This window comes from Hippoglossus hippoglossus, chromosome 19, assembly GCF_009819705.1.
Source record: "Hippoglossus hippoglossus isolate fHipHip1 chromosome 19, fHipHip1.pri, whole genome shotgun sequence".
Lineage (NCBI taxonomy): Eukaryota > Metazoa > Chordata > Actinopteri > Pleuronectiformes > Pleuronectidae > Hippoglossus > Hippoglossus hippoglossus.
The window spans coordinates 9236503-9253906 of NC_047169.1; the positions used below are offsets into that span (position 1 = coordinate 9236503).

At 42.3% G+C, this 17404-nt stretch overlaps 1 protein-coding gene across 4 annotated transcripts in view; it reads left to right on the forward strand.

Moving 5' to 3' along the window:
• dock1 (dedicator of cytokinesis 1) overlaps positions 1-17404 on the forward strand; it is a 172045-nt gene that overhangs the window by 1603 nt on the left and 153038 nt on the right. The gene's annotated exons all lie outside the window — the stretch shown is intronic.

The window sequence follows — 17404 nt, forward strand, 5'->3', positions numbered from 1 at the left end:
TTGAGAGAATTCCACATGACCTTTCAAAGACCCGCAGGTGCCTGTCTCTGCCTGTCAAGTTTGACCCGAACAGTATGTCAGGGTTAAAGACGGATTTTAGCTCCTGAGTGAAGGTTGTAGTTTTTTCTTCTTTATGTGCAAATAAGATCGACACTTCCATAACCTTTTACACAGCAGAGAGTGTTTAATGTGACTAATTTAAAAAAAAAAACATCCTGGTGAAGGAAAGATATCCCAAAATATTTAATTGGTGGTATTTTAGAGGAGACATAAAATGTTGTCAAATATTAGAGAACCTGTCCTGCTTAAATACACACACACACACACACACACACACACACACACACACACACACCACCGTGCTCAGCATCAACAGCTTGGTTATGTTCAGCTGGTGATGTTGCACAACCCATGTTTTCTAGAATAATATGGTGGCACTTTCACAACAACACGTTGTTGTGAAAGTGCCACCATGTTTTTGATGCGATGTAATGCACATCGCCACATGTGTACTCCCCTTTTATCTCCGTCCATTAGAGAGACAGAGGGCTTGTGCAGGAGGCTGTTGCTGACTGATGGATGAATTCAGCAGGTTTTTACCAAAGCTTTGATCGGACCATCTCTGGCTACAGCTTCCAAATGAGCTCTGTTGTTTCCAGCTCAGCCCAGTCCAGGCAATATGAGCTGGTGGTTCCTTTGTGTCTCTTCAGCAGATATGGTTTGCTGGGATTCATATTAGTGTGTGTGTGTGTGTGTGTGTGTGTGTGTGTGTGTGTGTGTGTGTGTGTGTGTGTGTGTGTGTGTGTGTGTGTGTGTGTGTGTGTGTGTGTGTGTGTGTGTGTGTGTGTGTGTGTGTGTGTGTGTGTGTGCTGCACAGTATTATGATGCTAATGATTGCCTCGCGATTCACTCAAATATCCACGAGAGCTTGAAAGTCAAGGTTCTTCAAAAAAATCTTGGAGAAAAAAATGCTCATGGGAATCCCTGAATACAAGAGTGGATGAGTCGTTAGTAGACAGAGAGGTAGCTGCCACATCACTGCTGCCGGAGCGCACATCCATTGCACTTTTAATACTTCATGCGTTGACCGAGTCGCACTAATGAGCTCTCTGTGAGACCTCTTATTCTGCCAGCGCTCGCTCTGGACCGATTTCTGTTCCAGCAAAAACTTTTGTCATATCATTTACTACTCTCATAATGGTCCCCTGGCTGTATTAGTGAATATAGGAAAACCATCTCCTGTAGTCTATTCACGGCAGTATTAATAATAAATGCTGCTGTCTTCTTACAGTCCCGGTAATAAGAGTGTGAACGGTTTTTGTCGTCTCTTTGCTGTTGCTGCTGTGTAGTTCTCCGCTGGTTTTGACGCTGTTATGTGACAGTCGAGGACCTCGCCAGCTGATTGGCTTCGACTAGATCAGACAGGATATTTCAGTGATTTGTTGTTGTTTGAGCTTATTAATTGAACATATTAATAGTCCTAAATTAATGCTGTGACATAAAACCGCATAATCAGGATTAGGGCTGTAATTTAAGATTCTTTATTAATTTAGATTGTTTTTTCCTCAGATGTGTCAGTGAGTTGTTTTATCTAGAAAATAAGAAGAACATATTTATAAATGCACATTTGAAAGAGAAAATCTTCACTTAGACAGTAGTGAAACAAGCAATTGTTTCACTGCTTGTTTCACTACTGTCATATTGTGACTAAAGTGAGTGTTTTAGAACATGACCAATTTATCAGTTGGCTGATAATCTTTGGTTGATATGAGCCTCTCACAGACATTAACCATTTAACGTCACAGACCTTCATTAAGTTGGCATTTAATCACAGAGTTATCAGTTGGCTGATATGAGCCTTTCATGGACATATCAGCAACTTTTATACTCCTGAATAAACGATTCAGAAAATATTTTACTTCAAAACATTAAATCTCTATATATTTAGTTGCATTTGTGTTTTCTTAGATTTGAGTTATTTAGTTATTGATCTTGATGAACGAATTATTCAAGTTGAAAATCTTTACTGATGTACATTGTATAATTTCATTTGAACAAAATGATGGCCACCAGATGCAAAACCATTCCCTTTTTTGGGGATTGTATTGCAGTGTAGGATATAAGGGGTGTACTCAAAAATACTACAATGTTTATTTTGGAACCAACTTTTTAAGGCTCTTGTGATCTCCCGATTCCCCCCGAGACAACAAACTTTTTTTTTCACATTGTTACTGAGGATGTCTGTTACCATGAGGCATTAGCTCCACTTCCTGCGCCAAACAATGTCTTCAGTTCCCCTGGTATGTTCAGAATGCCTCCTATCAGCCTGGGTTTAGCTCAGCTGATGTGCTAAATTGACTGAATACATCCACATTCATGAGGCAATCACATACACAACAAACAACTGTTTTGCAAATTCTAAATGGGAGTCGAGATGTTTGGGCCCTGGGGCCTGACTTCATTCTTTGACCCATTCTCGCATTGAACAGAAGGAGGGATGAAATTAGTCAAAGAAATGCTAAAATCATAACACTCATGACCGTAAGCAAATTTCATTACACAGTTCTTTTCTTGTCAAATACCAGCCGGCCTGGCATAAATCAAAGGGATCAGGACTTTGAAAGCCTGGTTATTCTTGTGGCATCTCAAAAACGATTTAACGGGGCCTCAGGGAGATGTTTTTTTTTTAGCTGTCTCCCGGTCCTGTGAGGAAGTCACCAGAGATACTTTTTGATGCTCATTTCAAGTGTTGTCTCATTAATTCAGTTTCATTGAGATACTGTTGTTCCTTGAGAGAGTCTTCAGAGGGTTGCGGTTCTAGAAAGCAAACCAGGAAACACGAAGCAACAGGATTATTTACTGGATCCACACATTGCTGTGCAGCGCAACATTTCCTTTGAGAGCCTGTGGTGTCATGAGAAATGTTTTCCATCCCTTGATGACACCCTCTGCAATCTTGCCTTAAGTAATCTCACATAATACTAGCTCACAAAATAGAAAATACTATGATTGTGCAAAATTCATTTGGATAATATTTACTTTTTTAACTCCAGTGCACAGTTGCAGGTTTTGGCCAACTAGGAAATAACTTCCTGTTGGTCAGATCTCAGACTGGCAGCATATCTAAGGAGACAGTTGAACACCCACCCCGTACGCCCTGGCTTTAAACGTTTGTCACTCTGTGGCCATGAAATCCTATTTCTAAACCGGTGTGTGGCAGGACATCAGGACTGACAACCCGAGACTGCTCTCATTTGGAACAGGTTAGCGGTGAGTGACACATTGGGAGCAGTAAATACAGTCGCAGTCGCTCTGTCTCTTCACTGAGGCCACAAGTAATTTGTGAAGCCCCCGCCCTGCACCCGAGAAAACCATCTCCTACTCACAAGTGCCGAACGCTAACAAATATGGTTGCAATTAAAACACAGTCTCGGTTACCACATAAATTCTAACCATGTGTTTTAAATTCCCCACCTCGTATATTACCCTTCTCCTAAACTGTTAAAACTGTCTGGTGTGAAATATGGTCGAGTGAAATTTGAGTCGTTCCTTTCTAACCGCTCATGGATTAAATTTTTAGTTTTCATTGTGTTTCATTCGGAAAACGCCTCGTCTCAGGTTTGTTTTGAATAACTATGAAAAGGAAAGTTTTAGAACAAGGCACCCGATTCTTGGAAGTAGATGCTGTTGAGTAACAACATTTCTGGTCTGTGTTTTCGCCATAAATATAAATCAAATATAATGTTCATATACTATATTGTGCATATGTTTTCTTGTCTCGCACAGCCTCCTTTTGGGCGGGGTGACCAATATGTGTGTGACCAATTCAAGTATTTGCACTTGAACCCTAACCCTTAATTATTTGGTAGCTGCAACAAACATCATTTACTTTTCATTGTTTTACTCATTAGACACCGTCACATCATCTGAAACAAAAGTTTGCCCGTCATCCTCCTCTTCTGTCTTTTTGGAGGTCAGTACGACTTTGCTATTATTCATTCTGAAAGGGAATTATATATTAACTATGTGCTGCGCTGCTTGGTGAGGCAATTCTAATAGTACAGCTCCCAGAAGCTTGCTGCGCGATGGTGGCTAAGACAAATGACAGCTGGCCTATTTAATCAGTCCATAGCTAAGTGGTTCCACACTGCTCCTTCTTGGCTCGCCACAGAAGTTGGAACACGTCTACGTCTTGTTTTAAATGTTGCTGTCGTCTAAATGTTTTTTTGGGAGGCGGACTGAAGCAGTTGTTAACAAGTTCACCTTGTGTATATACAGTACTTACAGGTGAAATGTAAGATTTTTTTCTCTTGACTGCAAATTGTAGTGCAGTTCAACAGGTATTTGTTACCATGATTTCAACACACAACATGGAGCCGGTTCAATGACGAGGAGGAAGTAAATCTAGAAAGCGCTAAAAGCTATAAATCAGAAATTAGTCAGCATCCTGTGAAATTACCACTTGTACCATCTTGTTTGGTTCTCATTTATGGCCTCTGCTGTTTGTCGTTATGGTGTTGCCTCTGAAGAGCATTGCTTCCATACAGGGTTCTTAGCATACAAACAGCTGTTTAAGTATGTTGTACAAGTGATTGTTTAAATGCACTGGTATTGGATAGGCACACAATATTGGCCGATATGCAAAGTCCAGGTAGTGGATTTAGTAATGGGAAGTGAAAAACGGTATCGGAACATCTCTATCAAAGACCAAACGTTAACTTAAGTTGAGTAAGTTTGTACCATATCAGTGGCAGGACAACAAAAACCACATCTCACTTGCCTCATTGAAAAAATGAAGAGAGTCATTGCTGCTCAGTTCCTCTAAATACAGTTGGTGTCTCTGTAATGACGGGAGACAGTGACACAGTTTGACTTGACATCGCATTCTTGGAGTGAAAGGTGAACGGGGATGTTCCTTCTTGGCAGTTTGTCAAAGAAAATGGGACGGGAAGTAGAAAGGACACACACACTGTGTGTGTGTGTGTGTGTGTGTGTGTGTGTGTGTGTGTGTGTGTGTGTGTGTGTGTGTGTGTGTGTGTGTGTGTGTGTGTGTGTGTGTGTGTGTGTGTGTGTGTGTGTGTGTGTGTGTGTGTGTGTGTGTGTGTGTGTGTGTGAGTGACTGATGTGCGTCGCCCCCTTTGCTCGCCTGCCCAGGCAGACGGTCTGCAGCTCGCTCAGTATTGATTGTGGACGCAGCAGCTTGTGCATTGTCTGAAAGGAGTCCTGCTGTGCCGCTTATGCTAGTTTGACAGATGGCTAATGGTGTGTAGCATCTCAATGTGAATCAAAGGTCACTGATGTAGACATATTATTACATAATTTAGATGGTTAAACCATTGCACTTTATGAGTATTGCACTTGTCTTTAAACCTGCAGTTTTTTGTATTGTCTATTAACGAATTGTACGTGCACCCAGGTTGCTCCACTCTATGTTTTACAGCTTTGATGGCAAGACAACTTCACTTTAGCTCAATGGATCACTGGATTTCAGGATGGGGGGGAAATATCACAGTTTGTTTAAGAGCTTATCAGTAATGTAAACCGACACTTTCAGTGTAAGAACACTACACGTTTATCTGCAGACTCGATTCATCCATTAAACACAACACATTGTGTAGTTTAGCCGCCCGACCGACACATTTTATTCATTTAAGTTGTGACTGTTGTCAAATTGGTCATTAAAGTGTTCCAACAACACTAGACTCCTGTACAATAATTTATTGTTGAGCTCATTGCAATCACTGTCACTGTCCTCTAACTCATTTGTATTTATTCAAGTTGTGCACAGGGACATTGCATACTAATGCAACCCAGAAATTAGAGTGAGTGAGTGAATACAAATAATGTAATGAATGTAATAATAATGAAATGATTTTAGTGTGGGTTGGTACCTTTTTAAACATTTTATGATGATGAATTTGGTCACTCGATTTGAGAAATGAAATTTTCTTACCGTTTCACCTCTACTTGTGATCAGTTTAAATATCGGATAATGGCCTCATCAATAGTCACATAATGTCAAGCAATGACTCTGATGTTTTTCAATTACAGTTAATTACACACAGTATTTCTAAAACTATAATATTTTATTCTTCAATGATTATTGCACAGGTTGTACAAGTGATCCACTTTCAAACACTGGTAGAATTACCGACATATGCAGCGCAGTGCTAATCCAAACATGATTTCCTCCTTCCTATTGGTCACTATTGGTCCTTTATTTGCTTGCAAGGTATCAATACATTTTTAAATGTGACTTGTTCTTTTAAGACACTGCTTTCTTTAGATCATTGGCGACACAAGGTAAAGACGGGATAAACGGCATAATTGCTTTGTGGACACAAAGTTCAATGAAAGAATTGACAGTGAAGACAAGGCTGCCAACTGACTCTGTATTGAGCTTTCTTAACAACCCTCTAGCTGGCTGCTTTGGCCGAGGCTTTATTCGTACTCTGTAGTGATGAGCTTGCAGCTGAGCCGAGGCAGTGCCAGGCTGCTCGTGGGTGAGCTCACACTGGATGACCTGTCTAACAGCGTGGGTCAAGCATGGGCCAAAAGAACCCGACTCGCTTCTCAAATACCTCAGAAGACAGAATCTAGCTATACGCTTTTGGCAGGTATAACTTGAGGTGTATGCATAACTTCACAGTGCCAATGGCATCAACATGCAAGCTGTTATTAAGTCTCATGAGCTGGAGCACTTTCTCCACTCTCAACATATTTACTTTTGCCTGAGCAAACTTCCCCACAGTTATGTTCTCCAGTCATTATACTGTATTGGTTTTTTAGTCTTTTAATCCGAAATGCTTTGATTCACACATAGCAGAAAACATTAGAGCTCAACATCTCCGAGGCTATTCAGGTTACAAAAATGTCAGCAATAATATCAGCTGCAGTCCATATTAACGTTGGGTTTTTCATCTGTAAATGTCTCATGGGTCTCTTGTAATGGAGGTGTCAGTCATTACAGATGGGCTTGGTATTGCCACGTGCAGCTAGAGACTGCCTTTCAGGAGCCTGGCGTGTGCGCATGTGCGTGTGCGTGCGTGTGTGTAGGCTAAATACTTGATAAAGTCAAAGCCTTGCAGCGCCGATGCTGGTGGGCCCTGGAGGCAGTTTTGAATTTCAGTGAGTGGCAGCTCTACTCTGTGATCGACCTTTAGTGATTTAGATGAAGTTGTCTCACCACTGTAGCTGACTCCTCAGTCTCCTTTTCTTAAAAAAGAAGACAGAGATTGTGGAGACATGAAATGAATTTTCATCTGGCCATTATATTTTATACCTTAACCATTTCTCCAAATGTCTGTAATCTCAGGGCTGTTATCCTACTTTTATCTAACTTTGATCATGACTGGGCCACAGTGACACATGTGGGTTGAAGACATGGACTGTACATTAAGATGGACAACCTGCTTGGCAAGAACTCATCTAAGCAAGTTACAATACTTTGATGAATCATCACATGATGTAATGAAGTGGAGGCCTGGAACCATTAAACTTTTTAAATGATTATTTAATTAATTATGTGAAAAATATATTTGAAATCTTCAATTTTGTGTATTCTGCATTTTATTCTGGATGTGGACCATGATTTGGCCCAACTATATAATTATTGATGGTTGTACATGTACAAATTTTATCAGCAGAACTGCGCAGTCATGCTTTTTTTTACATGTCAGAAGTGTAAGTTAAAAATACCTTTCCTGTTATTGCATCAAACGCTTAAACGCGTAAAGCTTTTGCAGATTTACAGTAGATCAAATGATTACGCTGTTACTTTGTGGATTCCAGGTCCTTTTGTGATTCTAAGAAGACCTCCCAGCAAATTTATCTCTGTCATTTCATGGTTAGGTTCATGCTGCTTTGCTTTGGGAATGCAATATGCCCAAGGTCCACTTATTTAATAGGCAATTCAAGAGGCCAAGTAAAGATGTTGTCAGTGGCTGGTACAGTGCACATAATCTTTTCAAAAAGTACCTTTTTTTTTTTTTGCAATCTCGGGGAAAGTGCAGAGTGGTGGTTCATTTCAACAGTTGAGGGTGTTAAGGCCAAATGAAGGGTTCAATCTTTTTTCTTTTTTCTCTGGATGATTAAACCAAGTTCAGTGGAAGTTAACTGTCTTCATCGGTTCCAGGAATTTAACAGAAAATTTCCGAGGTGTGCATGATGTGAAGTAGAGCAGGTATACATTACTCATAAGAAACTCTCTGGATACAAGTGTTTCTGTTGCACTCTCTGCTGCTCTGCTCATTTATCAGTTGTCTTATGAACTCTGAAGAATGCCTTTGACCTTTTTTTTTAAAAACTGTTTGACAGTTTCATGTTGACGGTGTGTGACTGCAGGCCAACCTTTTTATTACTGATCCCCCTGATCTTTTCTGTGGTACATTTAAGAGCGCTGACGGCATATTGCTCTCTCATCACTGACAGTGGGACGTCTGCTTCATGATTAGAAACTAGAATCAATATGTCCGCCAAGGCCCAACAGTCCCTTCATGAAACCACATTTACATTCACTAGATCCGGGTTTTTTTATTTGGATCAGCACCAAATTGCACACACTTATAGATATCAGTCCCCTCCCATGAATTCTCTGAGAAATCAAAGAAAATCCCTTTGAGCTCCTCCTTGACCTTTAATATATCCTTCCACCAAGTTCTGGGGTTATCCCTCCTGTAAACATAACCTTCTTTAAAATGTTGAAATGAAATGTTATAGAAAGTGGGGGAAAAAAGTCCTGTGTCTGCCCACTGATACGGATCCACACCAAAATTTGACGTGTTCTCTCTTGATGTATACCACATCCTTTTAAAGGGGACATAGCATGCAAATTCCACTTTGTTAGTGCTTCTACAGGTTAATGTGGGTATCTGGCATGTCTACCAACCCAAAAACTCTGGGGAAAAAACACTCGCGCGTTTTGTTATAGTTCCTCTAAGTCAGAAACGTCATGCTTGAGCGACTCGATTGCGCTTCCTGGGTATTGTGTCGTAACAAGGAACTGGAAGTCTCCCTACATGGTCTTGGCCCACCCCCCACCTCATCCCCCCACCCCCACCCCCCCGTCCCCCCACACTCGTTACTTCCGGGTTTACACCGGAGGCAGCGAGGCTGCGAGGCAGCGCAGCGCCGTTCCCAAGCACGCAGCCGGGCTGTTCACACGGGACGAGCATTTCTCCGCTGGTCAGCCCGCGATTCACTCACATGTGGCATTTGTCTGGATCGTTGGGACTGGGAGGCTGCAGCAGCTGCTCGGGAGCGACCGCTCGCTCTCCCGTGCGTGAGCTGGAATTTGTGTCAGCGCCACATAGCCAGCAGTGTGGAAGACTTCCGCAGTGTTCAGCGCTACTGTAACCCCCGAACCCCGACATTCAACGGGTACAACAACAAGCGGAGAAAGCAGAATCGCGGGCTGACCTTATATATACAGTCTATGGGGCTGACCAGCGCGGAGAAATGCTCGTCCCGTGTGAACAGCCAGGCGGCTGCGCGCTTGAGAACGGCGCTGCGCTGCCCCATAGACTGTATATATAAGGTCAGCCCGCGATTCTGCTTTCTCCGCTTGTTGTTGTACCCGTTGAATGTCGGGGTTCGGGGGTAAATGATGGTCTTCATACCCCCCCCCACCCCTCTCTTTCTCTCTCTGTCTGTCTGCTTGTGTGCTTGTAGTGGATGGGCAGAGGGGGACATTTAATTATGTGATTGGGAAAATTAAAACTCCAGGACAACAGAAGGGGAATACAAAGTATGGGATGCATATTTGATAATTTATATCATATAAAATATGTAATTTATATCGTTTAAAATCATGGGGGGAGAGGGGGGAGGGGGGAGCTGGCTCATTAGCATTTAAAGGAACAGGCACTCAAAACAGGTCACTCTGTGGAGGGCTGTTTTATACAGGGTAAAAAGGGTGCTGTTTTAAATGATCCTTGTGGTATTTTGACCAAAGTATGTTACAGACATTTCATTAAGACCCCAAGGAACCATATCAACTTGTGGTAAAATGGGCATGCTATGTCCCCTTTAAAGTATTTCGTAGAAAATCATCCTGAAGTTTTTCCCTCATCCTGCTAACTAACAGACAAACACATGGCATAGGTAATCTCAGCATGAAGAACATGTCCCCTGGGTTTGTATTGTTGCGTATGTTTGTTTTGCTCCACGTGCACTATGAGGTGCTGCACCTGATGGAGGTCAAGTGCTTCATCATCATTAGTGAAGTCACATGTTTAACTAAGGGCCATCAAGGAGTAAACTTAGAGTCAATTGCAGAGTTTCTTCAAATATTTGAAGCTAATTATACACTCATTAGCATTCGTATCACAAGTGATGTAACACGGGGTCGGGAATAATTAGCTACTTTTCCACATGCTGTGTATTGGTGTATTGACAGAACAAATACATAACCCTGTGACCTGTTGAATAAAAGATGCAAGCACTTATATCACTGGGGGTGAAATCGGAGTAAAAGGTCAATCCCGTCCTTACCCGAGTCTTGAATATTATTTTCAAGATTACTTTTGAATTATCCGCCTGTCGGATCGATGAGTCATAGATGAAAAGTGTGTCACAAGGCCCTCATTCATTCTACGAGCTCATGAGCTGAATGTGCAAAGTGCAGACAGGTTTTCTCTGCAGAGCCAGTGGAGATGCTCATGCACCACCACCACCACAAAAAACAAAAAAAAGAAACCACACCAGAGACCCCCGTGTGTGAGGAGATCTCTGTGAACAGCTTTGCTCGGTGCTGTGTAATAAGCTAGGTTCTGCCCTCTCTCCCTGTTGTATTGGGAAGATGATTTTCAATTAAAGGAATAACTTGGCTCCGCAGTGGCAATGGAAGCAGAGTTATCCGCCTGCGTTAGATTGCACCCCAAGGCCTGTGTTGGACCTGAGCGCATGGCAGGAAGTTGTGCCAAAAGGTATTACTGCTGTTGGCATCCAGAGCTGTTAACTGCTTGTTCCTTCATCTTATTTCTTTCTCCAAACCTGCTCCCTTCCTCTGCCGTACGCCATTATACTTTCGCAGTGTTCTGTTTCTACGTACCTTTTTATTTTAAATGAGGTATTGTTAACCTTCCTGCAGCCCTGAAAAGCAGTAGTATTTCCGTCTGGTTGACTGGAAGGCCAGAGGCCCCCCCCCCCATCTATTGTGATACGGTAATATCTCAAGTGACATTTCCTGCTCGTTTCCAGTGAGAGGGAGGAGAAATCTGGTCCTGAGAGTGAGAGAGAGACCTGGGGCTTTCCTCTCTCGCGGAGCAGCTGCTGTCGTATTAATTTCAGGTTAATTACAGGAGCATTATCTCCGCTTTCCAGCTGCAGATAAAGCTAAAAGGCTGTTGTATATAATTGGTTTAAGAGGAAAGAGGGTGATTTTGTTGCTATTTCACAATCCCGGGTTCACTGTCTGCGTTTGCCACTAAATAAGAACCATCAGGCTTCCGTCTGAACGCCTAAACCTCTTAGTAAACCCTATTAGATAGGGACTTTAAATTAATTATCATGTTTTCGCTGCCTTGTACGTCCCAGACAAAGCTCTTTCTCCATTTGAATGTGACAAACATGCTGTACCGCTGATTGTCTTTTCACTGTGCATGCGTCGGACTTAGAAATGTGACGGGACGTATTGCAATACATCAGCAAACCCCAGTGGCCTACATCATATTTTAATAACATACTTAGAAGCTCTTATTTCTTTTAGTGCTTGAAATGATCTTCATTTCTCAAGAGTAGAAAATAATGAATGAAAGTAGGGATTATTGTAATTTCCTACTCCTTGAACTGTACTTTGACTCCCTTAAAAAAATCCCGTCCTACAAGCTTGACTACTCCCAACATTCTTATTATTACTGGTACTTTTGTATTTACCTGTAGTCTGGCCAACTATTGTGCTACAGGGACATCTGAGTGTTGTTTATGCAAGAGTTTATTCATAGTTACCCTCTGCTAATGGGATTTGTACTCGCATTCAAATGAGGAATTGGCAGCCTTGACTCACTCACCACCTCCAGCATCACACACAAGCCAGCGTGTGTGTGTGTGTGAGTGTGTGTGAGAGAGTATCAGCCATTCCAGAATGGTTTGGATAGTATTGTCAGTAATTTTAATAATCAATCAATCATTTGTTGAAGTCTTTTATCAAACTTAACAGTTTGTAGCTTCTCAACTGAGAGGATGTGCTATTTTGATGTACTAGCTGGTGTCAGTTATCTGAGCGAAATTGAAGTGGTCAAAAGCTTTCACAGTAAAAACAAATCCTTATGGCTGACTAGGCTTCATAAGCTGATTTGAATGTTAATAATGGATGAACATGTTAAAGGACCAGTGAGCAGGATGTAGTGGCCTCTAAAGGTGAGAGTGCAGATTGCAACCAACTGAATTCCCGTCCCTGATACTAAAAAGGATGTATACGTATGTTTTTGAGATAGGAAATTCATTCAACAACTGTTACTGAAGGAAAGCACGATGTTTTCTTTAAGTTTGTTTTAGTGTTTGTCAGCATGGAGGGTTTGCGACAGAGGAATTGGTTAGAGTCCACAGACAGAACAGAGATGCCCCCCCTGCAGGGCCGATGTTCCTCCCGTTATCCTAACCGCACATGGCAGATCCCCGTAGAAAACCTGTCAGCTCTGCAGCAGAGCTCGCTGCAGCCAGCTCCGTCTCCCCACCAGCAGGGATCAGCGAGAAAACACAGCGAACACCTGCAACAGCGGCTCATTCAGCTCACATTTGTCCGGTACTAATGACCACACCAGGATGATTCCATGCAGTTGTCGTCCAGTCCTGTCCTCCATAAAATTAACACATACAACTACCTTTACAGCACCAGTCAACATTTTAAAGTCCTAAAGGAGACTTTGGATATTATTACATGTCTTCCAGGAAGTTGAATTTTTCCCACTCTGCTCTACAGTGCAGTGAGGTGATCCTTCAAAATGAGAGTGCTCTATGTTCTTATGTGGTATACTTGAAATGCATTTGATATATAACTATATGCTGGGTAGTCTTATGCTTTAAAGTAGAAATGGATATATCACTTTACGAGCAGATCTCTTCATCATTCACCCCGGGTTAGTCATTAATACTGTGTGTGTGTGTGTGTGTGTGTGTGTGTGTGTGTGTGTGTGTGTGTGTGTGTGTGTGTGTGTGTGTGTGTGTGTGTGTGTGTGTGTGTGTGTGTGTGTGTGTGTGTGTGTGTGTGTGTGTGTGTGTGTGTGTGTGTGTGTGTGACCCTCCTCTGCTGACTCCTGCGTCTCACTTAAGAGATCCATAGTGCAGCTGGAGTGTAATAAGCATCCTCTATTCAGTGCTGATGCCTGGAAAAGGGTGTTCTGTTTTCTTATTGAACGCCTCCTCATTCACGTTAAGCTCTGTTTTAAATTCATATTCCCTTTCTCTGTATTACTGTATATTACAGCGCACAATTCTTTGTCTTTCCCTCAATGTGGTAGAAATCCCAGTCTTTTCCTGGCTGTGTCATATTGAGCTGCTTGGGCCGTTTTGTCCATTGTTCCTTCCTTGACAAATGACTTTTCAGATAGTTACAGATTACTTTTGTTTCTGTTGAGTAATCGAGGAAATGACTGATCGATCCTTTGAGCTCTAGATCCAACATTATATTAGACTTGATGGCACTGCACAAGGCTACCAGGATTTACATTAATAGAAAAACTCAGTAATCCACCTCTTTGCGGGGGGGATATAGTGATCAGTATGTCTATCCATTGAACCGTTGTTCTTTTGTTTCCGGAGCACAACTCGAAAAACCATTTGGAACTTTTTACAAAACGTAGCAATTATGCTAATCAGGTAGTGAAGTGGTGCCTTTTGATATTTTTGTTTCATGAGAGAAATAAAAAATAATTCTTAGTTAAAATCTGTGTGGACTCTGGGGGTAAATTTACCAACAGTGATACGTTGGAGTCCTGTCCTTAGTCCCAGTCTCTGCAGAGACGGGATGTTGTGGCTGGACAGGGCACTTGTCATCTACCTGCTTTGAGACATCACAGGATTTTCTGCCTGTCTGGCTGAGAGTTGCCTCATGCTTCGCTCTGCCTTCTCCTCCTGGAGAATCCTCTCATCAGGGATTTCCTGGCTGGCTCTCTGTGCGGGCTCACAGCCTACGGGAGAATTCATACAAAACATCAAGAGGCTCAGTCTCTTTCCAGTGAGCAATTTCCATGCACTTGCCTTTCCTCCCTTTTCCCCACCCCCTCCTTTATCAGCGTTCTGTTTTCTCATCTGAGTGTAATGATATGTTATACTCGGTGTGAATTAGTGCAGATTATTAGTGAGCCCAAAGTGTAGAATTACAATCAGTCCAGTGTTTAGATGAGGCTGCTTATAATTGTGGAGAGGGCGTAGTCGTGCACTGGCTGAGTGGAATAGTCTGTAATCAGATTCCTCACTCGTTTCCTCTGATGATAATGTTCCCAGAGTTTGCACAACCTTATGCAAGAGGTTACGAGTGGTAATGAGCTCTTGGCACATAATGGCGCTGTTTATCCCGTTTCCATGCCACACTCCAGGGAGGATGGTCCACTTCCTCATCCTCTTTTGTCTTCTTCCTCTGATGGATTTTGTGTCCCTCGCTGGTCCCTAATTAACATCGGTTGAGTCTTGGGTATGCAAATTCAGCTTTATGAGTAATCATAACTGTCATTCAACCCCCGAGTGACCAGACCACTCTGGTTCTTGTGATACACTGCACCATCATCCCCTCACATGTCGGGGTTTTGTTTGATGGGTGTCATTTAGTCAGCATCTTCACGAGTCAACGTTTTTGTGTTCATTTCGTAATTGCACCTCTCGCCCGGCGAGAATTTCTGCGGTTCTCTGAGCTCCCATTAGTTTGAAATGAAACCTTGCGTTATTGGCAGCGATCACAGAGGCCGTTTATATTTTTCATTTTCTGATGAATTATGAAGCTTTATGTCTCAATCAGAACTGTCTGTCCGGGCCGCTCTCTCTCTCTCTCTCAGCACCTACCATTTAGAAAACATGCTGAATCAGCTGGAACCTTTGACCCGATGCCAAACAAACACAGATGCAGTGGTTGATGGCTTTATAGCCTTTATAGGCTTTTCTGGGCTTCTCTTAATGACAGTTTAATTGAGCGCGTCCTGCTGTACAGCGACTCTGCTGCTCTCTAATGGCTGCCCACAGATTAATCCCACCTCCCCCTATTTGATTGTTTTGTTGCTTTCTCCCCCTGTAGGTACCTTTTGTGTCTCAGTGTGGTATGACTGAATTCATTTCCTGGGGTCTTTGTTCAATTGTCAGCCCGTGGCGTGTGTTCTGGTGGATTCTCTGGGCACGTTGGATTGTTTCGGGGGGGATCAGAAAATGCATTGTGGACACACACGTGTATATGCACATACACTTTGATAACAAAACGACCCAGTGGTGAATGAAACAGGCTGCTCGGAGCATTTTAGGCCCAGTGGTGAAGTGGCTGGCGGACTTATGCTTTACATGCTGAATATCACACATTGCTATTTTTTAAGTTGTCAATGAGAATCGAATTAACTGCTGACTGGTTTTCCAATGTTATTAGATACATTTTCTATTTAGAAATTACAATTTTTTTTATTCTTTATGCCTCCACGACGTCCTGTGGCCTGAGACAATGTTTTTCGTCTGACCGTCCGTTTTCGTACGCATGTTTGTTGTGAACATGATATCTCAAGAACGCCTTGAGGGAATCCTTTAAAAATGTTTTACAAGTGTTCCCTTGGACTCAAAGATGAACTGATTAAAATTTGGTCATCATAGGTCAAAGTCACGGTAACCTAGTATTCTTGTGCAGGGCGGTAATTCTAGTCTTTTTTTTTACACTGATTGACATGTGCCTCTGTGGGCTCTTTGTATGAGTCGCCGTATGTTGCCCTGATGGCTCATTATTCACTGTTACAAGATTGTGTGATATCCTCTGAAGCAGACACACACTGAACTCTTCCATCCGAGGAGCCTTTGTGTCTCCCTCTTGTTTTTGTTCTTGTTTTGTCCTCAGTTAACTGATGTCTTTGAGGAATCAGTAATGATGACACTGACCTTGTTTTTACTTTTTCTGACGAGTAGCAAAAATCACAAAAGAAAGTAGAACTTTGAAAAAGTTATTTGACTTCACTGACTTCCAGGCAATCTGTTAGAGGAGAGTCACGCTGTAATTCAGTCTGTGGCAGGAGAATACATAAAAAGGTGTCACCACGGTGGCAAAAGCGACAAAAACAGAAGTGCTTTGTTCCAGATAATTGTCCATTATTACAACTTGAGAGCTAAACGATAAAAAAAAACCAACCCACTGATGTGTTAATGAAATATAATAAGCTCCTCTTATGTGATCATGGGAGAAAATGGTGGCTCATTTGATGAACCATCAGAATACTGCAAAGGTTTCAGTGCCTGCAGCGAGGCCTTTTATTTAATTAAGCTGTCATTCACCTTTCGAAACCTCTGCTGAAATGGTCCTACATGCATTGCCTCAGCAGGACACACACACACACACACACACACACACACACACACACACACACACACACACACACACACACACACACACACACACACACACACACACACACACACACACACACACACGTATCTCCTCACTGGTTGCCTCTCAACACAAACACCTCTGTCTCCGCAGCCACTTGTCATGCTGTCGGTGTATAGGTTGTATATAGGCTTGTGTGTGTGTGGCATTTCTCAAAGACAGGTGTCGGTCATGGCTGGTTTGACAGCAACATGTTGTTCACCCTTCCCAGAACGAGGGAACAAGTGTCAAGATTGTATTGTCGTTCCTGCACGACCTTGACGTGCTGATGTAGCTCTGACATGAGCTGCGAGATGCTGCACGTGTTGGCTCTTGAATCACCGGCCACTTGGAGAACAGACTGTTTTTGCCAGTGAGATAAATGTTATTTTTACCCCATTTGTTTGCTGCGTTTGTTTGTCTGTCAACAGAATAGCTTCTAAACCGATTCTGATGAAATTTGGTGGAAATAAAGGCCCAAGGAATGAGTCTCCAGTAATATAGTGTATAAATATAATGCAAAACGTGTCAGATTTATCCACATTTCACTTCGTCGCTGCCAAATTTTATTCATCCCACCCAAGTGACAGGTTGTATTCCACATGGCAACACACTTATCCTTTTTCCAACTTTTATTTAACATGTCAGAACACTCGAAAATACTTTTGTAGCAGGGACTAGAAAACCAAGCAAGCATCTTCATGTCAGCGTTTTTTTTCTTTCTAATAACACCTAAGGACACCAGGAAACACTACAATATTTTTCTCCATCTCTTTTGTCAACGTCCTCTGTCTCCTTTCTGCTGCCATTATTGTTGTTTTGGCGTTCTCCCATCCATTTAGGTTCCTTTTGCAGTGGGTGACA